Consider the following 10,836-nt stretch of genomic DNA (forward strand, 5'->3'; position numbering starts at 1 on the left):
GGCTCTTCGGGTTAGGGTTAGACTCAGGCTCTTAGGGTTAGGGTTAGACTCAGGCTCTTAGGGTGAGGGTTAGACTCAGGCTCTTAGGGTGAGGGTTAGGCTCAGGCTCTTAGGGTGAGGGTTAGACTCAGGCTCTTCGGGTTAGGGTTAGACTCAGGCTCTTAGGGTTAGGGTTAGACTCAGGCTCTTAGGGTTAGGGTTAGACTCAGGCTCTTAGGGTGAGGGTTAGACTCAGGCTCTTAGGGTTAGGGTTAGACTCAGGCTCTTAGGGTTAGGGTTAGACTCAGGCTCTTAGGGTTAGGGTTAGACTCAGGCTCTTAGGTTTCGCTAGATGGCAGCAGCGCTCCACCAACCGGGCGGCTGCAGTACCCAAATATATTTCGCTAGATGGCAGCAGCGCTCCACCAACAGCGCCGGCTGCAGTACCCAAATATATTTCGCTAGATGGCAGCAGCGCTCCACCAAAAGGGCGGCTGCAGTACCCAATTACATTTCACTAGATGGCAGCAGCGCTCCACCAACCGGGCGGCTGCAGTACCCAAGTATATTTCGCTAGATGGCAGCAGCGCTCCACCAACAGCGCCGGCTGCAGTACCCAAGTATATTTCGCTAGATGGCAGCAGCGCTCCACCAACCTGCCGGCTGCAGTACCCAAGTATATTACGCTAGATGGCAGCAGCGCTCCACCAAAAGGGCGGCTGCAGTACCCAATTACATTTCGCTAGATGGCAGCAGCGCTCCACCAACAGGGCCGGCTGCAGTACCCAAATATATTTCGCTAGATGGCAGCAGCGCTCCACCAAACGGGCCGGCTGCAGTACCCAAGTATATTTCGCTAGATGGCAGCAGTGCTCCACCAACGGGGCCGGCTGCAGTACCCAAATATATTTCGCTAGATGGAAGCAGCGCTCCACCAACAGCGCCGGCTGCAGTACCCAAATATATTTCGCTAGATGGCAGCAGCGCTCCACCAAACGGGCGGCTACAGTACCCAATTACATTTCGCTAGATGGCAGCAGAGCTCCACCAACAGGGCCGGCTGCAGTACCCAAATATATTTCGCTAGATGGCAGCAGCGCTCCACCAAAAGGGCGGCTGCAGTACCCAAGTATATTTCGCTAGATGGCAGCAGCGCTCCACCAAAAGGGCGGCTGCAGTACCCAATTACATTTCGCTAGATGGCAGCAGCGCTCCACCAAAAGCGCCGGCTGCAGTACCCAAATATATTTCGCGAGACGGCAGCAGCGCTCCACCAACAGGGCCGGCTGCAGTACCCAAATATATTTCGCTAGATGGCAGCAGCGCTCCACCAACAGGGCCGGCTGCACTACCCAAATATATTTCGCTAGATGGCAGCAGCGCTCCACCAAAAGGGCGGCTGCAGTACCCAATTACATTTCGCTAGATGGCAGCAGCGCTCCACCAAAAGGGCGGCTGCAGTACCCAAATATATTTCGCGAGACGGCAGCAGCGCTCCACCAACCGGGCCGGCTGCAGTACCCAAATATATTTCGCTAGATGGCAGCAGCGCTCCACCAACAGGGCCGGCTGCAGTACCCAAATATATTTCGCTAGATGGCAGCAGCGCTCCACCAACAGCGCCGGCTGCAGTACCCTAGTATATTTCGCTAGATAGCAGCAGCGCTCCACCAAAAGGGTTAGGGTTAGACTCAGGCTCTTAGGGTTAGGGTTAGACTCAGGCTCTTAGGGTTAGGGTTAGACTCAGGCTCTTCGGGTTAGGGTTAGATTCAGGCTCTTCGGGTTAGGGTTAGACTCAGGCTCTTAGGGTGAGGGTTAGACTCAGGCTCTTAGGGTTAGGGTTAGACTCAGGCTCTTCGGGTTAGGGTTAGACTCAGGCTCTTAGCGTGAGGGTTAGACTCAGGCTCTTAGGGTGAGGGTTAGACTCAGGCTCTTAGGGTGAGGGTTAGACTCAGGCTCTTAGGGTGAGGGTTAGACTCAGGCTCTTAGGGTTAGGGTTAGACTCAGGCTCTTAGGGTTAGGGTTAGACTCAGGCTCTTCGGGTTAGGGTTAGACTCAGGCTCTTAGGGTGAGGGTTAGACTCAGGCTCTTAGGGTTAGGGTTAGACTCAGGCTCTTAGGGTTAGGGTTAGACTCAGGCTCTTAGGGTTAGGGTTAGACTCAGGCTCTTAGGGTGAGGGTTAGACTCAGGCTCTTCGGGTTAGGGTTAGACTCAGGCTCTTCGGGTTAGGGTTAGACTCAGGCTCTTAGGGTGAGGGTTAGACTCAGGCTCTTAGGGTGAGGGTTAGACTCAGGCTCTTAGGGTTAGGGTTAGACTCAGGCTCTTCGGGTTAGGGTTAGACTCAGGCTCTTAGGGTTAGGGTTAGACTCAGGCTCTTAGGGTTAGGGTTAGACTCAGGCTCTTCGGGTTAGGGTTAGACTCAGGCTCTTAGGGTGAGGGTTAGACTCAGGCTCTTAGGGTTAGGGTTAGACGCAGGCTCTTAGGGTTAGGGTTAGACTCAGGCTCTTAGGGTTAGGGTTAGACTCAGGCTCTTAGGGTTAGGGTTAGACTCAGGCTCTTCGGGTTAGGGTTAGACTCAGGCTCTTCGGGTTAGGGTTAGACTCAGGCTCTTAGGGTGAGGGTTAGACTCAGGCTCTTAGGGTTAGGGTTAGACTCAGGCTCTTCGGGTGAGGGTTAGACTCAGGCTCTTAGGGTTAGGGTTAGACTCAGGCTCTTAGGGTGAGGGTTAGACTCAGGCTCTTAGGGTTAGGGTTAGACTCAGGCTCTTAGGGTTAGGGTTAGACTCAGGCTCTTAGGGTTAGTGTTAGACTCAGGCTCTTCGGGTTAGGGTTAGACTCAGGCTCTTAGGGTGAGGGTTAGACTCAGGCTCTTAGGGTTAGGGTTAGACTCAGGCTCTTAGGGTGAGGGTTAGACTCAGGCTCTTCGGGTTAGGGTTAGACTCAGGCTCTTAGGGTTAGGGTTACACTCAGGCTCTTAGGGTTAGGGTTAGACTCAGGCTCTTAGGGTTAGGGTTAAACTCAGGCTCTTAGGGTTAGGGTTAGACTCAGGCTCTTAGGGTTAGGGTTAGACTCAGGCTCTTAGGGTTAGGGTTAGACTCAGGCTCTTCGGGTTAGGGTTAGACTCAAGCTCTTAGGGTTAGGGTTAGACTCAGGCTCTTAGGGTGAGGGTTAGACTCAGGCTCTTCGGGTTAGGGTTAGACTCAGGCTCTTAGGGTTAGGGTTAGACTCAGGCTCTTAGGGTTAGGGTTAGACTCAGGCTCTTAGGGTTAGGGTTAGACTCAGGCTCTTCGGGTGAGGGTTAGACTCAGGCTCTTAGGGTGCGGGTTAGACTCAGGCTCTTAGGGTTAGGGTTAGACTCAGGCTCTTAGGTTTCGCTAGATGGCAGCAGCGCTCCACCAACGGGGCGGCTGCAGTACCCAAGTATATTTCGCTAGATGGCAGCAGCGCTCCACCAACAGCGCCGGCTGCAGTACCCAAGTATATTTCGCTAGATGGCAGCAGCGCTCCACCAACCGGCCGGCTGCAGTACCCAAGTATATTACGCTAGATGGCAGCAGCGCTCCACCAAAAGGGCGGCTGCAGTACCCAATTATATTTCGCTAGATGGCAGCAGCGCTCCACCAACAGGGCCGGCTGCAGTACCCAAATATATTTCGCTAGATGGCAGCAGCGCTCCACCAAACGGGCCGGCTGCAGTACCCAAGTATATTTCGCTAGATGGCAGCAGTGCTCCACCAACGGGGCCGGCTGCAGTACCCAAATATATTTCGCTAGATGGCAGCAGCGCTCCACCAACAGCGCCGGCTGCAGTACCCAAATATATTTCGCTAGATGGCAGCAGCGCTCCACCAAACGGGCGGCTACAGTACCCAATTACATTTCGCTAGATGGCAGCAGAGCTCCACCAACAGCGCCGGCTGCAGTACCCAAATATATTTCGCGAGACGGCAGCAGCGCTCCACCAACCGGGCCGGCTGCAGTACCCAAATATATTTCGCTAGATGGCAGCAGCGCTCCACCAACAGGGCCGGCTGCACTACCCAAATATATTTCGCTAGATGGCAGCAGCGCTCCACCAAAAGGGCGGCTGCAGTACCCAATTACATTTCGCTAGATGGCAGCAGCGCTCCACCAAAAGGGCGGCTGCAGTACCCAAATATATTTCGCTAGATGGCAGCAGCGCTCCACCAACAGCGCCGGCTGCAGTACCCTAGTATATTTCGCTAGATAGCAGCAGCGCTCCACCAAAAGGGTTAGGGTTAGACTCAGGCTCTTAGGGTTAGGGTTAGACTCAGGCTCTTAGGGTTAGGGTTAGACTCAGGCTCTTCGGGTTAGGGTTAGACTCAGGCTCTTCGGGTTAGGGTTAGACTCAGGCTCTTAGGGTTAGGGTTAGACTCAGGCTCTTAGGGTGAGGGTTAGACTCAGGCTCTTAGGGTGAGGGTTAGACTCAGGCTCTTAGGGTTAGGGTTAGACTCAGGCTCTTCGGGTTAGGGTTAGACTCAGGCTCTTAGGGTTAGGGTTAGACTCAGGCTCTTAGGGTTAGGGTTAGACTCAGGCTCTTCGGGTTAGGGTTAGACTCAGGCTCTTAGGGTGAGGGTTAGACTCAGGCTCTTAGGGTTAGGGTTAGACTCAGGCTCTTAGGGTTACGGTTAGACTCAGGCTCTTAGGGTTAGGGTTAGACTCAGGCTCTTAGGGTGAGGGTTAGACTCAGGCTCTTCGGCTTAGGGTTAGACTCAGGCTCTTAGGGTTAGGGTTAGACTCAGGCTCTTAGGGTGAGGGTTAGACTCAGGCTCTTAGGGTTAGGGTTAGACTCAGGCTCTTAGGGTTAGGGTTAGACTCAGGCTCTTCGGGTTAGGGTTAGACTCAGGCTCTTAGGGTGAGGGTTAGACTCAGGCTCTTCGGGTTAGGGTTAGACTCAGGCTCTTAGGGTTAGGGTTAGACTCAGGCTCTTCGGGTTAGGGTTAGACTCAGGCTCTTCGGGTTAGGGTTAGACTCAGGCTCTTAGGGTTAGGGTTAGACTCAGGCTCTTAGGGTGAGGGTTAGACTCAGGCTCTAAGGGTTAGGGTTAGACTCAGGCTCTTAGGGTGAGGGTTAGACTCAGGCTCTTAGGGTTAGGGTTAGACTCAGGCTCTTCGGGTTAGGGTTAGACTCAGGCTCTTAGGGTGAGGGTTAGACTCAGGCTCTTAGGGTTAGGGTTAGACTCAGGCTCTTAGGGTGAGGGTTAGACTCAGGCTCTTCGGGTTAGGGTTAGACTCAGGCTCTTAGGGTTAGGGTTGGACTCAGGCTCTTAGGGTTAGGGTTAGACTCAGGCTCTTAGGGTTAGGGTTAGACTCAGGCTCTTAGGGTTAGGGTTAGACTCAGGCTCTTAGGGTGAGGGTTAGACTCAGGCTCTTCGGGTTAGGGTTAGACTCAAGCTCTTAGGGTTAGGGTTAGACTCAGGCTCTTAGGGTGAGGGTTAGACTCAGGCTCTTCGGGTTAGGGTTAGACTCAGGCTCTTAGGGTTAGGGTTAGACTCAGGCTCTTAGGGTTAGGGTTAGACTCAGGCTCTTAGGGTTAGGGTTAGACTCAGGCTCTTAGGGTTAGGGTTAGACTCAGGCTCTTAGGGTGAGGGTTAGACTCAGGCTCTTAGGGTGAGGGTTAGACTCAGGCTCTTAGGGTTAGGGTTAGACTCAGGCTCTTAGGTTTCGCTAGATGGCAGCAGCGCTCCACCAACCGGGCGGCTGCAGTACCCAAGTATATTTCGCTAGATGGCAGCAGCGCTCCACCAACAGCGCCGGCTGCACTACCCAAATATATTTCGCTAGATGGCAGCAGCGCACCACCAACCGGGCCGGCTGCAGTACCCAATTACATTTCGCTAGATGGCAGCAGCGCTCCACCAAAAGGGCGGCTGCAGTACCCAAATATATTTCGCTAGATGGCAGCAGCGCTCCACCAACAGCGCCGGCTGCAGTACCCTAGTATATTTCGCTAGATAGCAGCAGCGCTCCACCAAAAGGGTTAGGGTTAGACTCAGGCTCTTAGGGTTAGGGTTAGACTCAGGCTCTTCGGGTTAGGGTTAGACTCAGGCTCTTAGGGTTAGGGTTAGACTCAGGCTCTTAGGGTGAGGGTTAGACTCAGGCTCTTAGGGTTAGGGTTAGACTCAGGCTCTTAGGGTGAGGGTTAGACTCAGGCTCTTAGGGTTAGGGTTAGACTCAGGCTCTTAGGGTTAGGGTTAGACTCAGGCTCTTAGGGTGAGGGTTAGACTCAGGCTCTTCGGGTTAGGGTTAGACTCAGGCTCTTAGGGTTAGGGTTAGACTCAGGCTCTTCGGGTTAGGGTTAGACTCAGGCTCTTAGGGTTAGGGTTAGACTCAGGCTCTTAGGGTTAGGGTTAGACTCAGGCTCTTCGGGTTAGGGTTAGACTCAGGCTCTTAGGGTGAGGGTTAGACTCAGGCTCTTAGGGTTAGGGTTAGACTCAGGCTCTTAGGGTTAGGGTTAGACTCAGGCTCTTAGGGTGAGGGTTAGACTCAGGCTCTTAGAGTTAGGGTTAGACTCAGGCTCTTAGGGTTAGGGTTAGACTCAGGCTCTTAGGGTGAGGGTTAGACTCAGGCTCTTAGGGTGAGGGTTAGACACAGGCTCTTAGGGTTAGGGTTAGACTCAGGCTCTTCGGGTTAGGGTTAGACTCAGGCTCTTAGGGTTAGGGTTAGACTCAGGCTCTTAGGGTTAGGGTTAGACTCAGGCTCTTAGGGTTAGGGTTAGACTCAGGCTCTTAGGGTGAGGGTTAGACTCAGGCTCTTAGGGTTAGGGTTAGACTCAGGCTCTTAGGGTTAGGGTTAGACTCAGGCTCTTAGGGTTAGGGTTAGACTCAGGCTCTTAGGGTGAGGGTTAGACTCAGGCTCTTCGGGTTAGGGTTAGACTCAGGCTCTTCGGGTTAGGGTTAGACTCAGGCTCTTAGGGTTAGGGTTAGACTCAGGCTCTTAGGGTTAGGGTTAGACTCAGGCTCTTAGGGTTAGGGTTAGACTCAGGCTCTTCGGGTTAGGGTTAGACTCAGGCTCTTAGGGTGAGGGTTAGACTCAGGCTCTTAGGGTTAGGGTTAGACTCAGGCTCTTAGGGTTAGGGTTAGACTCAGGCTCTTAGGGTTAGGGTTAGACTCAGGCTCTTAGGGTGAGGGTTAGACTCAGGCTCTTAGGGTTAGGGTTAGACTCAGGCTCTTAGGGTTAGGGTTAGACTCAGGCTCTTAGGGTGAGGGTTAGACTCAGGCTCTTAGGGTTAGGGTTAGACTCAGGCTCTTAGGGTTAGGGTTAGACTCAGGCTCTTCGGGTTAGGGTTAGACTCAGGCTCTTAGGGTGAGGGTTAGACTCAGGCTCTTCGGGTTAGGGTTAGACTCAGGCTCTTAGGGTGAGGGTTAGACTCAGGCTCTTAGGGTGAGGGTTAGACTCAGGCTCTTAGGGTTAGGGTTAGACTCAGGCTCTTCGGGTTAGGGTTAGACTCAGGCTCTTAGGGTTAGGGTTAGACTCAGGCTCTTCGGGTTAGGGTTAGACTCAGGCTCTTAGGGTTAGGGTTAGACTCAGGCTCTTCGGGTTAGGGTTAGACTCAGGCTCTTAGGGTTAGGGTTAGACTCAGGCTCTTCGGGTTAGGGTTAGACTCAGGCTCTTAGGGTTACGGTTAGACTCAGGCTCTTAGGGTGAGGGTTAGACTCAGGCTCTTAGGGTTAGGGTTAGACGCAGGCTCTTAGGGTTAGGGTTAGACGCAGGCTCTTAGGGTTAGGGTTAGACTCAGGCTCTTAGGGTGAGGGTTAGACTCAGGCTCTTAGGGTTAGGGTTAGACTCAGGCTCTTCGGGTTAGGGTTAGACTCAGGCTCTTCGGGTTAGGGTTAGACTCAGGCTCTTAGGGTGAGGGTTAGACTCAGGCTCTTCGGGTTAGGGTTAGACTCAGGCTCTTAGGGTGAGGGTTAGACTCAGGCTCTTAGGGTTAGGGTTAGACTCAGGCTCTTCGGGTTAGGGTTAGACTCAGGCTCTTAGGGTGAGGGTTAGACTCAGGCTCTTAGGGTGAGGGTTAGACTCAGGCTCTTAGGGTGAGGGTTAGACTCAGGCTCTTAGGGTGAGGGTTAGACTCAGGCTCTTCGGGTTAGTGTTAGACTCAGGCTCTTAGGGTTAGGGTTAGACTCAGGCTCTTCGGGTTAGGGTTAGACTCAGGCTCTTAGGGTGAGGGTTAGACTCAGGCTCTTAGGGTTAGGGTTAGACTCAGGCTCTTAGGGTTAGGGTTAGACTCAGGCTCTTAGGGTGAGGGTTAGACTCAGGCTCTTAGGGTTAGGCTAAGCCTCAGGCTCTTAGGGTTAGGCTTAGACTCAGGCTCTTAGGGTTAGGGTTAGACTCAGGCTCTTAGGGTTAGGGTTAGACTCAGGCTCTTAGGGTGAGGGTTAGACTCAGGCTCTTAGGGTTAGGGTTAGACTCAGGCTCTTCGGGTTAGGGTTAGACTCAGGCTCTTAGGGTTAGGGTTAGACTCAGGCTCTTAGGGTTAGGGTTAGACTCAGGCTCTTAGGGTTAGGGTTAGACTCAGGCTCTTAGGGTGAGGGTTAGACTCAGGCTCTTAGGGTTAGGGTTAGACTCAGGCTCTTCGGGTTAGGGTTAGACTCAGGCTCTTAGGGTTAGGGTTAGACTCAGGCTCTTAGGGTGAGGGTTAGACTCAGGCTCTTCGGGTTAGGGTTAGACTCAGGATCTTAGGGTTAGGGTTAGACTCAGGCTCTTAGGGTGAGGGTTAGACTCAGGCTCTTAGGGTGAGGGTTAGACTCAGGCTCTTAGGGTTAGGGTTAGACTCAGGCTCTTCGGGTTAGGGTTAGACTCAGGCTCTTAGGGTTAGGGTTAGACTCAGGCTCTTAGGGTTAGGGTTAGACTCAGGCTCTTCGGGTTAGGGTTAGACTCAGGCTCTTAGGGTGAGGGTTAGACTCAGGCTCTTAGGGTTAGGGTTAGACGCAGGCTCTTAGGGTTAGGGTTAGACTCAGGCTCTTAGGGTTAGGGTTAGACTCAGGCTCTTAGGGTGAGGGTTAGACTCAGGCTCTTAGGGTTAGGGTTAGACTCAGGCTCTTCGGGTTAGGGTTAGACTCAGGCTCTTAGGGTGAGGGTTAGACTCAGGCTCTTAGGGTTAGGGTTAGACTCCGGCTCTTCGGGTGAGGGTTAGACTCAGGCTCTTAGGGTTAGGGTTAGACTCAGGCTCTTAGGGTGAGGGTTAGACTCAGGCTCTTAGGGTTAGGGTTAGACTCAGGCTCTTAGGGTGAGGGTTAGACTCAGGCTCTTCGGGTTAGTGTTAGACTCAGGCTCTTCGGGTTAGGGTTAGACTCAGGCTCTTAGGGTGAGGGTTAGACTCAGGCTCTTCGGGTTAGGGTTAGACTCAGGCTCTTAGGCTTAGGGTTAGACTCAGGCTCTTCGGGTTAGGGTTAGACTCAGGCTCTTAGGGTTAGGGTTGGACTCAGGCTCTTAGGGTTAGGGTTAGACTCAGGCTCTTAGGGTTAGGGTTAAACTCAGGCTCTTAGGGTTAGGGTTAGACTCAGGCTCTTAGGGTTAGGGTTAGACTCAGGCTCTTAGGGTTAGGGTTAGACTCAGGCTCTTAGGGTTAGGGTTAGACTCAGGCTCTTAGGGTGAGGGTTAGACTCAGGCTCTTCGGGTTAGGGTTAGACTCAGGCTCTTAGGGTTAGGGTTAGACTCAGGCTCTTAGGGTTAGGGTTAGACTCAGGCTCTTCGGGTTAGGGTTAGACTCAGGCTCTTAGGGTTAGAGTTAGACTCAGGCTCTTCGGGTTAGGGTTAGACTCAGGCTCTTAGGGTTAGGGTTAGACTCAGGCTCTTCGGGTTAGGGTTAGACTCAGGCTCTTCGGGTTAGGGTTAGACTCAGGCTCTTCGGGTTAGGCTTAGACTCAGGCTCTTAGGGTTAGGGTTAGACTCAGGCTCTTAGGGTTAGGGTTAGACTCAGGCTCTTAGGGTTAGGGTTAGACTCAGGCTCTTAGGGTTAGGGTTAGACTCAGGCTCTTAGGGTTAGGGTTAGACTCAGGCTCTTAGGGTTAGGGTTAGACTCAGGCTCTTAGGGTTAGGGTTAGACTCAGGCTCTTAGGGTTAGAGTTAGACTCAGGCTCTTCGGGTTAGGGTTAGACTCAGGCTCTTCGGGTTAGGGTTAGACTCAGGCTCTTCGGGTTAGGGTTAGACTCAGGCTCTTAGGGTTAGGGTTAGACTCAGGCTCTTCGGGTTAGGGTTAGACTCAGGCTCTTAGGGTTAGGGTTAGACTCAGGCTCTTAGGGTTAGGGTTAGACTCAGGCTCTTCGGGTTAGGGTTAGACTCAGGCTCTTAGGGTTAGGGTTAGACTCAGGCTCTTAGGGTTAGGGTTAGACTCAGGCTCTTAGGGTGAGGGTTAGACTCAGGCTCTTAGGGTTAGGGTTAGACTCAGGCTCTTCGGGTTAGGGTTAGACTCAGGCTCTTAGGGTGAGGGTTAGACTCAGGCTCTTAGGGTTAGGGTTAGACTCATGCTCTTAGGGTTAGGGTTAGACTCAGGCTCTTCGGGTTAGGGTTAGACTCAGGCTCTTAGGGTTAGGGTTAGACTCAGGCTCTTAGGGTTAGGGTTAGACTCAGGCTCTTAGGGTGAGGGTTAGACTCAGGCTCTTAGGGTTAGGGTTAGACTCAGGCTCTTAGGGTTAGGGTTAGACTCAGGCTCTTAGGGTTAGGGTTAGACTCAGGCTCTTAGGGTGAGGGTTAGACTCAGGCTCTTAGGGTTAGGGTTAGACTCAGGCTCTTCGGGTTAGGGTTAGACTCAGGCTCTTAGGGTTAGGGTTAGACTCAGGCTCTTAGGGTTAGGGTTAGACTCAGGCTCTTAGGGTTAGGGTTAGACTCAGGCTCTT

The sequence above is a fragment of the Falco punctatus genome (genome assembly GCF_963210335.1).
Source record: "Falco punctatus genome assembly, contig: scaffold_87, whole genome shotgun sequence".
NCBI classification, from domain to species: Eukaryota; Metazoa; Chordata; class Aves; order Falconiformes; family Falconidae; genus Falco; species Falco punctatus.